This window comes from Symphodus melops, assembly GCF_947650265.1.
Source record: "Symphodus melops genome assembly, chromosome: 1".
Lineage (NCBI taxonomy): Eukaryota > Metazoa > Chordata > Actinopteri > Labriformes > Labridae > Symphodus > Symphodus melops.
This window is the reverse complement of record NC_136691.1, coordinates 10772972-10788966: the sequence shown is the minus strand read 5'-3', so window position 1 is coordinate 10788966 and position 15995 is coordinate 10772972. Positions and strand designations below refer to the sequence as shown.

The following is a 15995-nucleotide window of genomic DNA, read 5'->3' as shown; positions in this document are numbered from 1 at the left end:
GTGTGTGTGTGTGTGTGTGTGTGTGTACTAATGTGATTCATTTATATGGTATATGAATGTATAAGTGGTGTGAAAATATGTGTGTCTGTCAGTGCAGGCGCCACTCGCTCTGATAAAAGCCCTTTGACACTCAGCTGTTTAACGGCTCAAACCGACTTTGCTTAGAGGATTAATCACACTCTCACACACTAACACATACAGTACACACAGCTTCAGTGACCTCAGCGGCACCTCTAACACATCCCTCCCAAATTTAACAAGGGGTAACTTGTGAGTTTACACATATGTTTATACGAGCAAACCAAAGCACTTACACACATCTCAAGCAGCCTGCTGAGGGCGTCCTACACCGTCCTGCCCCTCTCCTCTGCAATTTAACACTGTGGGGACAGGTGCTGCTCCAGGGGACAAAAGAGCTCCTTCAGAGCTAGCAGCAGCCTGGCATAAGGAGACAGAAGAAGGGGAGGCATATGCAACTGTGAGTGCATTAGAGTGACACACACACAAAAAAAGAGACTTTAAATCTATTCTGCTCCTTCAGTTTTGGCCAAATTGAAAAGTAAGAATAAGTGGTGTCAAAGAAAGCAAGACAGGCATATGAGATGGTGAGTGAACTTGAGTGCTGAATGGTATGAATGATGTGAAGCTACGCCCTGTTCACCACCCTCTCAGCTCAAAAAAAGTATTAAAAGGCCTTGGTGGAAGTTGTCAGTCAGGTCTATGATTCCACCAGTTTGCAATATGACTCCAAACAAGCTCAAAGACAATACGTAAGGGCCGTTCTGTTTTTGCACCAGGCTAACAATACAAGTCCTTGCTGCCACGTTGGATTCTATGGCCCCCATTCAACATGTTTGGTGGTTTCTGGCAGTGTATTTTTAGTGACAGTGTATGTTTCCTGGGTGAGATCAGAAACAAATAAAATTTCCCATCAGCCTGTGGCTTGTTTCTGAATAAAGTTCACCTTGCCCCACAGCCCCAACCCCTCTCCCTCCAACATAATTCTTAGAAAGCAGTGCTCATGTGCTTGTGAGTGTGTGTGGTCAAAATATCCTTAGTAAATCAGGCCCAGAACAAAGATAGATACAGTGTGTAATAGTAATTACTTTGGTAAAGTTTTAACATTAGTTGGAAAGCTTGTCGAGTACTATTGCTATTTTGGCAAATTGATTTTATTAGAAAAAGGCTATGAAGAGCTTGTGAATATGGAAGTGGTTGTTTCCAGTATCGTAACCAAAACAGCACATCACATCAATGAGTACAACCCCTTCACCACCTTTGCAAACAAACTTTTTGTTCTTATTTGTACATTTCATTAGATTATCCCCATTTCTATTACTGCAAGTTTCTTTTTTCACCATCGTGGAGGTTTGAAACTGCTTTAAATACTACAATCCACATTCTTGGAGAGTCTTAGTACAACACAGGTATCAGGTAAATTTAATAGAACTGCGCTAAATGTAGAAGCATGATTTTGGATGGTCAAGAAGTAGGTTAATTAAACTGAATGTCAGGATTGCTGGTTTTACACAATTTCAGCTGGTTACCATACTAACATTTTTATCACGAAGGCTATCATTATGTTTTGACCTGCTGTAGACTAAACACAAGATTCTCTGTGTTTTACTCAGAGTGTATCAGAATGTAATAACTCGAGGTGTAGCAAATTACTCCTGTCTTAAGGATTCTGTACTGAATTGTCTCTGAAATATATAAAGAAAAAGTCACCTCAAATGCCATATCAAACATTATGTGGTATGTTGCTAATGTGAGAGTCTAATGTTGGTAATATCACCTATGGTTTTGATATGACTACAGTATACTTTCTTACAAATTAGATATCTGTCGGTGGCATCCATTGTGAAATTTGGCCCATCTTGTGTATGGGTGTGCGTGTCTGTATGCTTTCAAGGGAAGGTACAGTGTGTGAACTTGGCATGCCACTGGGGCCAGGTGCAGGGCTGGGTTGTAATCACGAGTACGAGTTCTGGTCAGGATAAACAGGGTCTCTTTCTCAACTCCCCAGGGACCACCATTTCCTGGTACTCTTTGTAATGGGAGGAACACAACATGAAAACAGCAGAGGCGATCAAAGAGTGGTCGTTTGCTGAGTCAGGGTCAAGAAAAACCATTGACTGACTCAAAAACATGCGTGACTGACAGAGATACATCGGTCTAAAAAAAAATGGCAACGAATCAAAAGACAAATCATGCAGGGCTGGTGCCACAAGTGTAATAAATTAAATGTTACACATTTATTATTTAATTTTATGGCAGAGCATGATAAGGAATATTAGTGTAAAATACAGGAGGTAACATGCCACGGTTAGCGAGCATTTCTAACTATCTTCACATCCAGGTAAGATTGCTATATACAGACACCAATATATAATACTCTACAAAAAATGAATACAAAACTTGTTGAAACCTTTTTAAGTTACATATCCTACTCCTAATGTTTGAATCTGTCACTCAACACATATACTTCAAGTTTTTTTAGTCCCACAATGCACCATATTTTGGTGTGTTACTTGTGAAACCATTGACAAACTGTAAGATACAATCTGATGCAGTCTCTGATGTGTCTGACCTTTTTTCAATACTCGTTCTAACCTCTGAGCAAAAACCAGTCTTTATTTTTCTCTCCAGAATTCCCCCTTTATTCCCCCCGTCTGTGATAACCTGCTATCTATCCTTAGCCCCCCCTTCCCTCTTTCTGGGGCAGGAAGCAGCGCAGCTCAGACATACTGTACGGTCCCTCGCGTCTGGGCCGGAACCAGGATGTGTTGCTAGGCTCAGGGATGATTGTGTCAGCACTTGCTGGCCGCTTCGTTTCCTTACAGGTGATCTCCTGAATGGACAATGACAGATATACGTTTCCTGCTATTTTTCACTTCTGCAGGAGGAGGGGGGGGGGTCAGAAAAACACCGGACTCTGTGACCATAGGGCCACCTCTACTAGCAAATTAGCATGCCTCCAAAAGTTAGCAGAGACAAAGACACATTCAAGACCTCATGGTGACCCCCGGACCTCCCACTGATTGAGTCCGTGTTGGCTACAAATGTGGGGGATTTGAGGTGGATGATGAGGAAATATTGAGGAAGCCACTCTTGTTTTCTGACGCGTTAGATGAACTTTGATGAGTAGAAAGGTCGAGGAGGATGAGAGGGTGATGGTGCGGCAGAGGGTGTACAGGGAGGGAGGGGGGGCGGGCAATGGCGTGTGGCAGGATAGCTGAGGTCGTTCTTTTGATTTATGATTTTTTAACTTTGTCTAACTCTGCAGAGTATATGGACAACACAGTAGGGGGGACAGGGGATGGGAAGTGAAGGAGGGATGTGGCGGAGCATTGAAGTGGAGGGGTGGTCACGCTCTTTTGATTTATGACGGGGGTGATTAATGCCCAAGGATATTACCCCTTGGAAAATGTGCTGGCCCCTTGACTGAAGTTTTGTTTTGCTACATGTCTGACAGGCAGGAGCGATTTGGCCTCCTTTTGTTTATTGACGACAATGTTAAGAGGGGTCATCTGCTGTTCATGAGCCAGGAAATTCATTTTTGATTTATTTAAAATGAGTTAAACCAGTTGGGATTATTTTTACTATATTAGAACTTAATTTTTAAAAAATCCAATTTACTGGCATCAGTAGTAAAATGTGTCTAAAAAAATAAGTAACTTATCGCCTGTCTACTTCCAACAATGATATCAGATATGTTGAGAAGCTGTTTCTTAGGATCAGCAGAAGTCATTGAAATGACAGTAAATGCCAAACACAAAGCTAAATATAAATTGTTTTCTATATATAAACAGCTTCCTGTTATTCAGAGTCCTAAACACTGCAGCTTTACGGCTTGACGGTCAGTCTGGAAATACATACAATGCCACAGATCTGGGAATTTTTTTTAGAGACTTCAACTTTATTATGGCGGCAAAGTCGGCACAAGTCAAAATGTGTCTTTACTGATGAATAGATAATTTTTTTCAGCGACAGATTGAGACATTTTAATGCTTAATAATCATTTAGCCACTTTTTTGTTTACTTCAGCCCCCGCTTACACAGAACGAGGTGACAGGAAATACTAAGGGTCAGCCATCCAGTTTTTAGAAGACATAAATCACATGAAATTCACCGGTTCCTCTCCTCTTCAAAGGCCTTTGTTTTACAGAGGTTATCAGCAGGGCAGCGGCAATACTGTGTATAGTGGACCCACTTACACCCCCTGATAAGATGCATTGAGAGGCTGCAACTCTCACTTTAGGTTGTCAATAAAACAAAGGAATCTGTTTGTTTTTACAGCCTTTGAATTATGTCACATAAATGTGACGGCAGCACCTTTTTTCGACGCAGATTTGTCTGCCAATGTAAACCTTTGCAAGGATTGTTTGTGTTCCTGTCTGTGGGTTTCTACAACTGACCCTGTCTGCGTGATTGAATGACTCCATGCTGCAGATTTCAGCGCCACCATCCCCGGCTGGATCAGAAGGTTATACACACACACACACAGGCGAGTACAGTAGATATTGATGTCGTCAATAAAAGTGTCTTGGAGTTATGTCAGTCGACTAGACGCTCCAAGGTTAAGCGGTGTTAAGCACTCCTCCTTCTCCTTGTTAGACATCGTTTGTCTCAGTGTCAATCACAGCATATGTCAGCCGCTTTATGTTTGCTTGTTCGCTTGCAATGACAACTTTTCTTCATGCCCTTCTCCCCTCTACAATGCACACATCTAATAATCGTAGGTCACCCTCACGGTGCTGCGTGTGTTGAACCAAGGAGTGGGGGCATCAGCTATCGCTAATCACTAACACTGATGCTAACAGTACTGCTGTGGAAGCAGTAGCCTTGCAGCCGTGTGATCTCCAGCTAACCTTGCCCACGGGCCTCTTTTGTCTGCACGCCGCACACGGCTGGCTCCATCCTCTCTCTGTTATTGAGCGGGTTTAAAGGGGGGGGGGGGGCTTAATCAATGGCGAATTGCTGGCACTGTTCTCAGGACAGTGACCGAAGCCCAGTCTGTTGCCCCCCTTTGCCTCCCTTCCACCAAATCATCCTGTTTCTTTCTCCTGCCTCCCTCGACCAGTCCTCCACCCCTCATCCAGCGCAGGCTTCCCCCCCCCAACCCTCCTGTCTGATTGACACTTGAAAGGTGGCCGAGGACGGGGCCGGAGGCTATGTTCCACGCTCTGGAACCCTCCGTGCAGGGGAACAGCTGGTGACATCTGCAGAGAGGCCCACAAACGGCAGTTGAAAGCGTGCAATCGCGCCCCCTCCTTCTCTTCTTCCCTTGTCTCCCTCACTCTCTCCTTTTCTGTCTCCCCTCCTCTCACCCCTCTGCTCATTCGCTCTCTTTCATTCTTTCTACTCCTGTCTCCCCCCTCTCACTCTCTTTGCCTTAGATGTCCCCTCTATCTCCTAAGAGCTGGCCCTTTTGTCTAAAACAGCGATACAGGCACCCAAACGCCTTTGAAAAGCATGCTTTAAACTTGAAGAGCGTACGCTGCAGCATGTGTGTCTGAGCAAAACTAAAGAGGGGGGACAAAAAGAAAAAAGGAAAAAAAGAGGGGGGGCAGCAAGTAAACGCCTGCATGTTGTACAACAGCCAAACAGAAACACTTTACTCTCTTTTAAATACACTCCCTCCAGTCATTTCATTTATTTATCTGTCTGCTTCTTCCCTGAGAGTTCGACCAGTGTCTCTGTGTTTGATCTTCTTACATGGAAAACTATCAGTCATATTGATATCCACGTGCACGCTCAGTTAAAAGCTGCCTTTTAAGAGGCCCCATTGTCCCTGTTCAATGGCATTACCCCGGCTCAGCTCACAGTGAGTGCTTGGGAAGCGGAAGGGGGTATCGACTCCCGTTAAAAGAATCCAAGCGCGTTCACTGACGAGACACAAATCGCCCACAGGAATGTCAAACTTCCGACCCGTTTCCCCCCCTCCCTCCCTACCTCTCCATCTTTCTCTCTCATCCCTGCAGTTTCTCTGTCCTAGGGTCAAAGGCTAAATCTTTGTTATCTCTTCTCTGGTGATTGTTTTTTTTTTTTTTTTGGTCTTGTCTTAAATTTATTATTTTTTTAAATTACTGCAAATTTTTCGGGAGACAAAAACTCCTTCAATGTGGCTGTCATTTTTATTGACCGGTGTGATGTGTCCTTCAGTTTTCCATTTAATTAGCTCAAAAGACTCCCTGTAAAGTTGACCAGCTTTTACACACCTGGCCACATCCCACAGTTCCTGCATCCTCCTCCCCTTTCCTCAATCTCCACCTCCTCTCCTCCTCTAAGAATGTAAAGGGGAGGTCAAAAGGCCGGCGTGCTGCAGGTATTAATATTTCAGAGCTGTGTGAATCCCTCCTTTCAGGTAGCCGGCCTTGCTGACTGAAGGTATCTTCAGGACCCAGGGGCCGGCTGACGGACGAGCACAAAGCGCCCGTCAAGTTCTGAGCAGTGCTGTGGCTCACACTGTCCGCGTTTTGTGTGGATGTGTGTTTGTGTGTGGATGTGTGTAAGCGGAAGGCTGGGGCAGCTCCCCTGCGGTCTCCTTTGTTGGGCGAACCTGCTGTTTGAATGAAGCAGGAGCTGTGAGTGACAGAGGAAAGTGTAGCGGGCGGTAAAGTGAGATTTTGACCTCTCAATCGCCGTTGAGGATGAGCAAGGGGAGTAAGGGAGTGTGTGTGAATGTGTGAAAGGGGTGTCGAGCCTTTAAGCTAGTTTGTTGGTCAAGGAAGCAGACCAGGAAGTGCGGCTTTCTTTGAAAGCATGCTTGTGTTTGGATGTAAACTTGTCTCTGAGTGTTCAAAGAGTGAACAGTTCTTCTCAGATGAAGTAATGTTGCACCCAGCTAGCTAACTTAGTCGCTCAGTAACATGACACAAGATTCCCCCCAATGATAATATTCAGTTTCAGCTCTGCCAGCGTGTCCTGTCTGCCCCTGTCCTGAGCCCCTCCAAGACAAAGGGGGAAGGAGCCCGGCGGGGGAACAGTAGCTTCTTGTTATTATGACACACGGTAACATGAACTCCTTGGAAGACTTCTCCTGTCATCCCGGCCTGAGGTCCTCTTTATTCCACCGGCAGGGGAAGTGGAGGTCACGACCTCCTGGACAGATTATGTTGGAACATGCCGCGTTGTGTTGAAACTGACTTGAATAAGTTTATTGGCTAAGCTGCTGACGGCCCTTTGTGCTGACTCCCTCAGGATGCTGAATACAGATTAGTCCAAGGATTGACTATTCATATCAGATTGTGCTCAACCAGAGTTTTTCTCTCATATCGCTCTTCTCAGTGTCTTTACTTATCGAGAGAAAATCTGCTGCAGAACAAACAGAGGAAGACACCATAGCAAATGTATACAATACATTTTATTGTATTTTGTTCTTCTGCTGAAGCCTTTTTTTTCCTCTTTTTTTTATGAGGTTGATGATTATAAATTGTTTTATGTATGTTTGTTTGATTAGATTTAGTAGAATCACAACTGCAGGTTTTATCAGCAATACACTGTCAAGATCTTTTAAAGATATAGTATTAAATTGGTTTGAATAATAGCTCGTAACTCATTTTTATTTGCATTAAGGTCTTAGGTTTTTTTGTTATGTTTATTTGCCAAAGCAAATTTTCCAGCAAAGGTACTTTTAGAATTAGCGGCAGCACTTTTAAGAATTGCTAGCACCTGACACACAAAGAAACACCCACTGTAACCATCTCTGTATTCTCTTTCATTCATCCTTTTTATTTGGATTAGCATCTTGAAGCATTACATTTTAAAATGATTTCATACTAAAATTATATTGTTGTTAAATTGTTAAACTAAATCGCATGAATAATTTGGTAATATAAGATGAAAAGCAGCAAGCCTGACAAAATGCCATTGTCACCTGGCCGCTGACAGAGACATGCTATTTTTAAAGTCTTGTTTGTTGCACTATTAATATTCTCACTCTGTAGTCCATGGCAGGGTTCAAAGGCGCACGCCACGGTGCAGGAGATGACAAGTCTGCAGTGGCACTGGGCGAGCCAAAAGAGTGACAGCGACGTGGCCGCTCGCTCTTGTTAACGAAATAAATAAATGTGCTCTGAAAAGCCAATAAGCGGCAGGCAGGAAGCAGAGCCAAGGATCGCTGCGTCAAAAACAACAGCTCCAACCATTAATCTCTCTAACTCTCTTAGCCCCCCTTCTCACTTTCTCTCTCTTTCTATCACTTTCTCTCTCTCTCTCTCTCTCTCTCTCTCTCTCCTCTGAGAGAATGACCGCCATAGATGTATAATTCACGGCGGTTTGGCTTAGAAGGCAGCGGTTCTGTTGGAAAACACAGTGACAGCCAAGTTAGTGCACCCTCTCATTCAACTCAGCCACCTGTTCACAGGGGAGGGGGCAAAGAGAGACGCTTGATTTATATTTCATCTTTCCTCGCAGTCTAATGACTTTGTTGCGCTGCTGGGGCTGGAAATCGTCTCATGTATTAAAGATGACAACTTAAAGGAATCCAAAAGCCCTGACATGATTGAGCACTTACACCGACACTTTTGCTGTTAGTTGAGATTGCTTGTGTCAAGTTTAACTTGTCAGCTCCCTATTCCTAAGATTGACACTTCATTTCAAGTCCAATGAGTGTCATCAAGTTTAAAAGAATGGTGAAACTTGTATTCATGTCTGATTATGAACATTTTGGTAGCTTTTCCTTTCGAATGGTGAAGAAGATACTGTCTTTTTTTATTTGTGGTGTATGTGTACCTGTGTCTGTGCAGCTGTACGCACGGCGGCCCGTGTCAGTGCCATCTATTAGCATGCCGTGATTTTTGGAGGTGAGGAGGAATAACAAGTTAGAGCTTTGGCAGACGAATGCTCTCGCCCATCTGCGCTGCCCCTGCATCAGTCTCAGGGTTTTCCTCACCGATGATGAGGGCTGTCAGGGGCTTTTTAACCTCCTAACTGGTGCTCCCCACCGGCCCTAATCACACATTAATGACATCAGTAGGACCCCAGGGCTGGCCGCGTTGCTGCCTGCGCAGACAGAGTACTGATGAAGAAGGCAATTACGGAGCAGCAAATAGCATAACCTCCACTGATCTGTACAGGGGTTATGGGCTATTAGTGCACTATTACGCTCAAAAGACACAGCAGAGGCTTAAAGAAGGATCTGCTACTGGGAGTAATTGGGGTGTCGTGTGTGTGTGTATCTTTGCAAGGATGTGTGTGTTCCAAAGAATAGCGGAGAAGGTTATATAATTATTACTAACAAGCAGTTTTCAGTCAATTTGTCCATCTTTTTTAAATTCCTCCTGGATCTGTGGCCAAAATATCACCTTCGCCAAAAAAGCGTGTGATTATTTATTGATATGCAAAAGAAGTATCGCTGTGTAGCACCTCGGAGTGGGAGAACTATTCATATTTCATCAAAATGTCTTTGATTTCAGACACACTACACACTTGCCCCTTCACACACACACACGCTGCGCTCTCAGCCCGGTCCGTTTCCTTGCTCGGAGATGAGTGAGAGTGTTTGTATGAAATATTAACAGGCCATTTGCTCCTCTGCTCCTCTGTTTGAGAGATGGATGTTGGCTCTGTGTCTCTGGTCCCTCTTTGAGGCCATCTGTTGGGTACGGGCACCAGGGAGGTTTTTTCCGGGAGGGGGTCCCTGTCACCCAGGCAGACCAGCCCAGAAAGGAGCACCGCCCTGGGGATCGATACATCCAACCTGCTGGGTGACGGAGCATCAAAGCTCCCCAACCTGCCAGATCACTGTACATGCTACGAGGGCCACTGATATGTAAACGCTGCTGCTTACCATCAGGCCCTCAGGGATCTGCCACAGTCTTTGTGCCACTTCTGAGGGGCTATATTCACTACAATGTATGTGCTATTTATGTTAACCTTTGTAGAAAGACAGTTTGGTCAGAGCTCACTTGACTAAATGCCCAGGATCCCTTTGCAGAGTCTTTCTTCTCTTTGCTGCTTCCGGTGTTTTATAACCACTAAGAGCATAGGTTTTTAAGTCCTCACAATTAAAAAAATAAAGTAAAAAATATGTTCTGAAAAAGATCTTGCAAATTAAGATAATCTTCCTGTAATAATGGCAAGCTTAAATGCATCCCTCAGAGCAGATAAATCAATCACTAACAGTGTAAAAAAAAAACTTTAACACTAACAGCTTTTTACATACAACTGACATAACACTTTTTTTCTAATCACAGAGGCGTGTCAATAATTACTCTCACCGCTTCTTGTACGGCACAGTTATTGTAGCATTTCACTTTCCTCTCATGACATCAATCAATTTAGACAAGTATATACAATCTGTCTAAGTGTGCGTGTGCGTGTGTGTGTGTGTGTGTGTGTGTGTGTGTGTGTGTGTGTGTGTGTGTGTGTGTGTGTGTTTGTTGACATTTGATGTCCTTGTTTTGGGTAATGGATTTGTCCCTGGCACAGAAAGAGGGGCTGGGCCAGAGGCAGTCTTATGAGGCCCCTGGGTTAAGGAGGCTGCATTAGCCCACTGCTAACTGATTACTGATCAGACAGCTGGTGCACACACACACACACACACACACACACACACACACACGCACGCATGCATGCATGAACATGTGTGTATGCATTTGTGCAAACACACATACATGTATGTGCACATTCACTCACATCTGATCTGCTGTATTAACATAATTAAATTCTCTTGAAATTAAAATGCACTGATGTAAACGGTCAGCAGAACAATCAAAAGGGGTTGTATTAGGATTTAAGATGCTCTGTTGTTTTTACCTGAGACAGTGATGCTTCCAAAATATATATTTTTTTATGTTTTTAATACTAATTCACTTTTTCTTACTGATACTAGATGCATTGCATGACCTAAATAAGCCCGATATGAAAGCCCTACAAAAGGATAAAGCAAAGCAAAGATTAGATTTGTAATATAAAGAGATGGATTAGCATTAACATGGGGATATCATTATTACACTTATCTGCATTCCAGACCCAACCTGGCTTTTTCTCAGGAATAATAGACACATAAACACACACATGCAGACATACAAATGACAACAGAACTTGTACACACACACTCCCTCTCAGCCATACAATCCACGTCTTGGCCCTTCTCTGGTTGGTTGGTATGTGCCAGGAGACTGGTGCCATGACTGTGACCATGTGTGACGCTGGCAGCACCTGGGGCCTCACAATAAAAATACAGCCATCATCAGAGGTCTTATTCACAGACCAGCACACCGTTGCCTTTCAAACACAGGAGCACCCGCTATCATCTTTAGACTTCCATCGGATAAGTCAAACAGCACCTGATCATGGTTACAATGAATTAACAAATAATTCTATGTCTAGAAATGTAGGATTTAATGTGTGACTTTGCTTAAACAAAATGCACAAAGTTGGGGTTTGGCTTTCAAACAGAGGATAAAAAAACGTAATGCATAAAGACTGTATCCAGTTACTGCACACAGTGAACTACATTAAAGAGGCTGGAAGCACTAAAGCCACAAATGGCTCGTGGAAGTGTGACGCATTGGAGAAGAATAGATTTGATAGTGTGTTAATGGACAGTTTTAGTGTTGGATTACACCCCATGGGAGCAGCTATACTGTGAAGTGTATAGTCACAATAAGGGTTAAAGGATCTCTCTCTCTCTCGCTCAAACATATGCACACACAATCACACATGTATTTTGTTGCTAAACTTTAGCATGCAGTTTTAAATATTTTGACTGTTTTTACTTTTTAAGGTGATTAAGATGTGTGTGTGTGTGTGTGTGTGTGTGTGTGTGTGTTTGTGTGTGTGTGTGTGTGTGTGTGTGTGTCAAGGCTTACTAAAACATGGGGTGCAAATACTTAAAATGTTGGTCTGCATATGAGAGAGAGAGAGAGAGAGAGAATGCGATACTTAAATAAGGCAGATTGAAGTGTTAACAACATTATTCCATATTTCCTCCTGTGAAATAAAGCATTGTTTCCTCTGTTGCCATCATGAAGGGAATACCATAATCCCTGATTAAAAAGGGATGGGTTCAATGAAACACAATGAGCCTTTTGTGTGTGTGTGTTTGTGTGTGTGTGTGTGTGTGTGTGTGTGTGTGTGTGTGTGTGTGTGTGTGTCTATGTAGAGCGTTATTGTTTACTGTACAGCTTAAACACCTGTGGGAGGGGGAGACATGTTCTCATGCATGCACTTGCAATGTGCAGCTCTCTATGCAACACCAACGGCATCCTCGAAGGTGGACCACTGCTCACAAAACAAAAATAGAGTTGTTCTATTGGATTGAAACAGCAATTTTTGTTGATAGAGGGAGATGAAAATTGTTATGTTTCCCAATAATTTAAATGTGGTCACTTGAATATTCCCACAAGAAAAGCCTTACAGACTCTAATAGATGTTAAAAATGTGATCAGGTTCAGCATTATTTATTATAAGCTTTCATATTGTTATATAATGTAGATTTTACCTAACCATGTCCACATGGGGTCTCCCGGGCCATGAGCAGGGGCTTAAGCCCCCACTAAAACTGTCATAGTTCTGGGTCAGTCATGCAAGAGAATACATGGGTCACCGAATGGGCTTGAAAAAAGCAGCTCACAAGTTGTTCACTGCGACAGATGTCCCGAGGAAGATTTCTCCACCTCAATCCCCTCCTCCCAGCCCTCTCTACCTCCATCATCCAGCCCGCCGTGCTTCTAAGCTGGGAGAGAGCAGCGAGAGGTGATTCCGGCCTGCTTAACCTACTTCCCAAGACCTTGCTCTTAAATTGTGTGTGTGTGTGTGTGTGTGTGTGCGTGCATGCGTGTCTATGTTTAATAACCATAATCAACAGCTAACATTGTCCAAACACCTGCATTCGTGCCTGTGAATACCACACTTAGACATCATGATATCTTCCATGCTTACATATATCTGTCCTACAGACAGTATGTATAAAATAGGTTGCAAGACTGTCAACATTACAATTTGTGGTTTTATCAATTTATCAATTTATATCTGGAAATTGATCAAAGTGAACATTTTCTCGAATGGTTGTTCTTGATTAAATCTAGACCTTCCAGTTAATGGCTAAAAAATTGTTATAGCTCTTTTATTACAGTAGCTTTCTAATTGAGTGTGATAGTCCCTCCCCTGTCCACTGCCAAACCTTATTTTAAATATTTATATTTGGTTGAATATGAATTGCCAAGTCAGAAAATCAAAACTTAATGCCTGGACAATGTCTAATGTGTTTGGATTGTACGTAAAACCAAAATTGGTTTTAATCCAGCACTTCATTTTGACCTCAACTTCATTATAAATTGAAACCAACACCTGACAAATACAGCTGTGGAATTGATTCCAGTTTATGATTTTGACATCAAAAACATTTTTACAAATTTGTTTGAACTAAAATGTATTTTCTGTCCTTTCACATAAGACTGCTACAGCTTATTTTCACTCAGAACAAGCTGTTTATTGGCTTCAGTAGGACAAGGTAATGTTGCTTTGGTCTCAACCAAATGTTGGGTTTTGACTTCAATGAAGTTTGGTTTTGATCCAACATTGGGATTTGGTGTCAAACTTTTGGGGGACCAAAGTCAACATGGTGCTAGGTTTTGTGTAAAGCGTGTTATTTAAAGCAGCTGTCCACAACCTTTTTTGTGCTATGGACCGGTTTAGCGTCACACATTATTTTCATGGACCATTTTCCAAAATAAAACATTGTTCAGACTCTGATAATAAATAAAACGGAAATAATGTAAGTTATTTATTCTTTCTGTGTGGCCAGGTACCGTATGACTCACGGACTGGTACCAGTCTGCGGCCCGGGGGTTGGGGAGCACTGATCTAAAGCACAAGCACAGAGTGATTTAGTAAATGGTAAATGGACTTGAGATTATTTAGCACTTTTCTGGTCTCTGGTCTTCTAACTCTTTTTTTTAAAAGGGTTAAGACAAACATAGTAAATCTACCCAATCAATTTATCAAATGTACTGCTACTGCACGCAAACATTCACACATTGTCTCTTTCCTTTCACTCTGTACAAATACATAAGGTGTGTTTGCTATTTGAAGAGTGTTTCTTCTATGTTATTATTTGATATGACACTTATGAAAGAATTACATTGTTTCAAACACAACAAAAAAAAACCCTCAACCTGAATCATGCAATCCACACAAATGATTTTTGTACCACTAGACTTTTTTCTCTATCAGCAATATTAACCAAGATTGTCATGTATATCATTAATGGAACATGTGCTCCATCTGCCCGGCTACATGTATACGGTAATCAGGAAAAAGATGTAGAATAATTAAAGTTATGACATTTTCTTAGAGTCTTGTAGGCCCTCAAACTGATTGTAACTTTAAAAAACTGTTTAGTGCAATTTGGAAGCATTTTCTCGTAAACAGTTAGTATACGAGAAAACGTTTTGAGTACGGAAAGCTAAAGTCGGCGAAACACTGTATTCTGAGCACACGGTGTTGGATTAGGGACCTCTCAGTAACAAACTTTTCCATGTCATTTACAATGAGACAAAGATCAATCAGATGCAGGCAGGCAGCCATTAGATATAGAGAAATGAACAGAGGGAGGCTGCAGCAAAGGGAGGAGGGAGTCTCTTAAATAAAGAGAAATTAAACAGATGAAGGGATGGTGTCTTTAAATACCGCTCAACCATGGTACGACCTCCCTCATCCTTTAATGTAATGAGAAGAGGCGGAATAAAAGGCTTGGCCCTAGGATAAAAGGTGATGCCGTTTTTTATTCTTCCCTTTTTTTTACTGAGCTGTGAAAGCCTTATCCTAATGTAGATTAGATGTTAAATCTGACAGAAGGATGAAGCATTGGTTAGAGGCTGTTCACCTTGTTTCACTTGGTCGTCTGGCCGAGGGTTACGAGAGCCACATTGTATCATGTTCTGATGAACACAAAAGACAAAAAAGGGCTGCCTTTGTTCAATATGACTTTAAACTTCAAAAGGTGTCTTGTGTGTCATTTCTGGACACTGGTTAAAAAGAAATGTTCTGTTATATGCCAAAAAGAGGGAACGAGTTGTAACACACAACACAAACAATCTCTCTGACGCACACACTGAAGTGTTTCACAGTGTGTGTTCATCGTCACAGCAGTGAATTTGAGGATAAATATCATTTGTTGGTCAAGCAGGTCATTAGTGAGTGACAGAGAAGAAAAAAATCTGTGTGTATGTGTGTGTGTGTGTGTGTGTGTGTGTGTGTGTGTGTGTGTGTGTGTGTGTGTGTGTGTGTGTGTGTGTGTGTGTGCATTTTCTCTGTAATAATAATCCCTATAAAATCCAGATTTCTCAATCCGGTAGCTCAAGCTGACACTTTAAATAAAATCATTCTAATCCCACATGGTAAGAGAAATGAAAATGAGGAGATTAACATGGAGGGGTTAGGAGGGGGAGGGGGGGTGCCCTCCTCCCATGCCCTATCTTTCGCACTCGCCCCTCTCTCCCTGTCTCTACCTTGAAGTCCTGTTGCTTCCTCCATTGAGAAAAGTGAAAGTAGTTTACTGCAGGCCAGGAGCTTATACTCTTTAATTTTCTGTATGAGGAACGTTTGGATTCTGAAACAGTGTCCACTGAAATGTATGAGTGAGTGAGTGTATGACACTAACAGGAACACAGCCAATCAAATGATTGTCTCATTTATCTTACCCACTAACAAATAAAAACAAACTCCCTGTTTCATTCACTTCTATCAAAAAGGAAGTTTGAATGGGTTAGGATTTTAAAACTGTTTGCATTCACTGTAAACACTCAAAGAACACGTAAAGAAGGATACAACACATTTGTTGCAGGTCATACTGGAACCTATCAGACAGATATTTATGAAGACTTCTTGTGAAGGACAATGCATTTATTGAAGGACTGGCTGAATATTGCACAGATAACCTGTGATACGAGCTGTATGAAGATAATCTAGGTAAACACAAAAAAGGGAATTAGATTAAACAGTGGATTGCTAAACACTAACAGTGAAATAAAGGACCTATGTAA

At 42.3% G+C, this 15995-nt stretch overlaps 1 long non-coding RNA gene across 1 annotated transcript in view; it reads right to left on the bottom strand.

Moving 5' to 3' along the window:
• Positions 1 to 320: 320 nt before the first annotated feature.
• Positions 321 to 15995, bottom strand: part of LOC306824010 — an 80689-nt gene continuing 65014 nt past the window's right edge. Inside the window, exon 4 of the long non-coding RNA XR_013779083.1 lies at positions 321 to 438. This is a non-coding gene — a long non-coding RNA (uncharacterized lncRNA). The remainder of the gene's footprint in view (positions 439 to 15995) is intronic.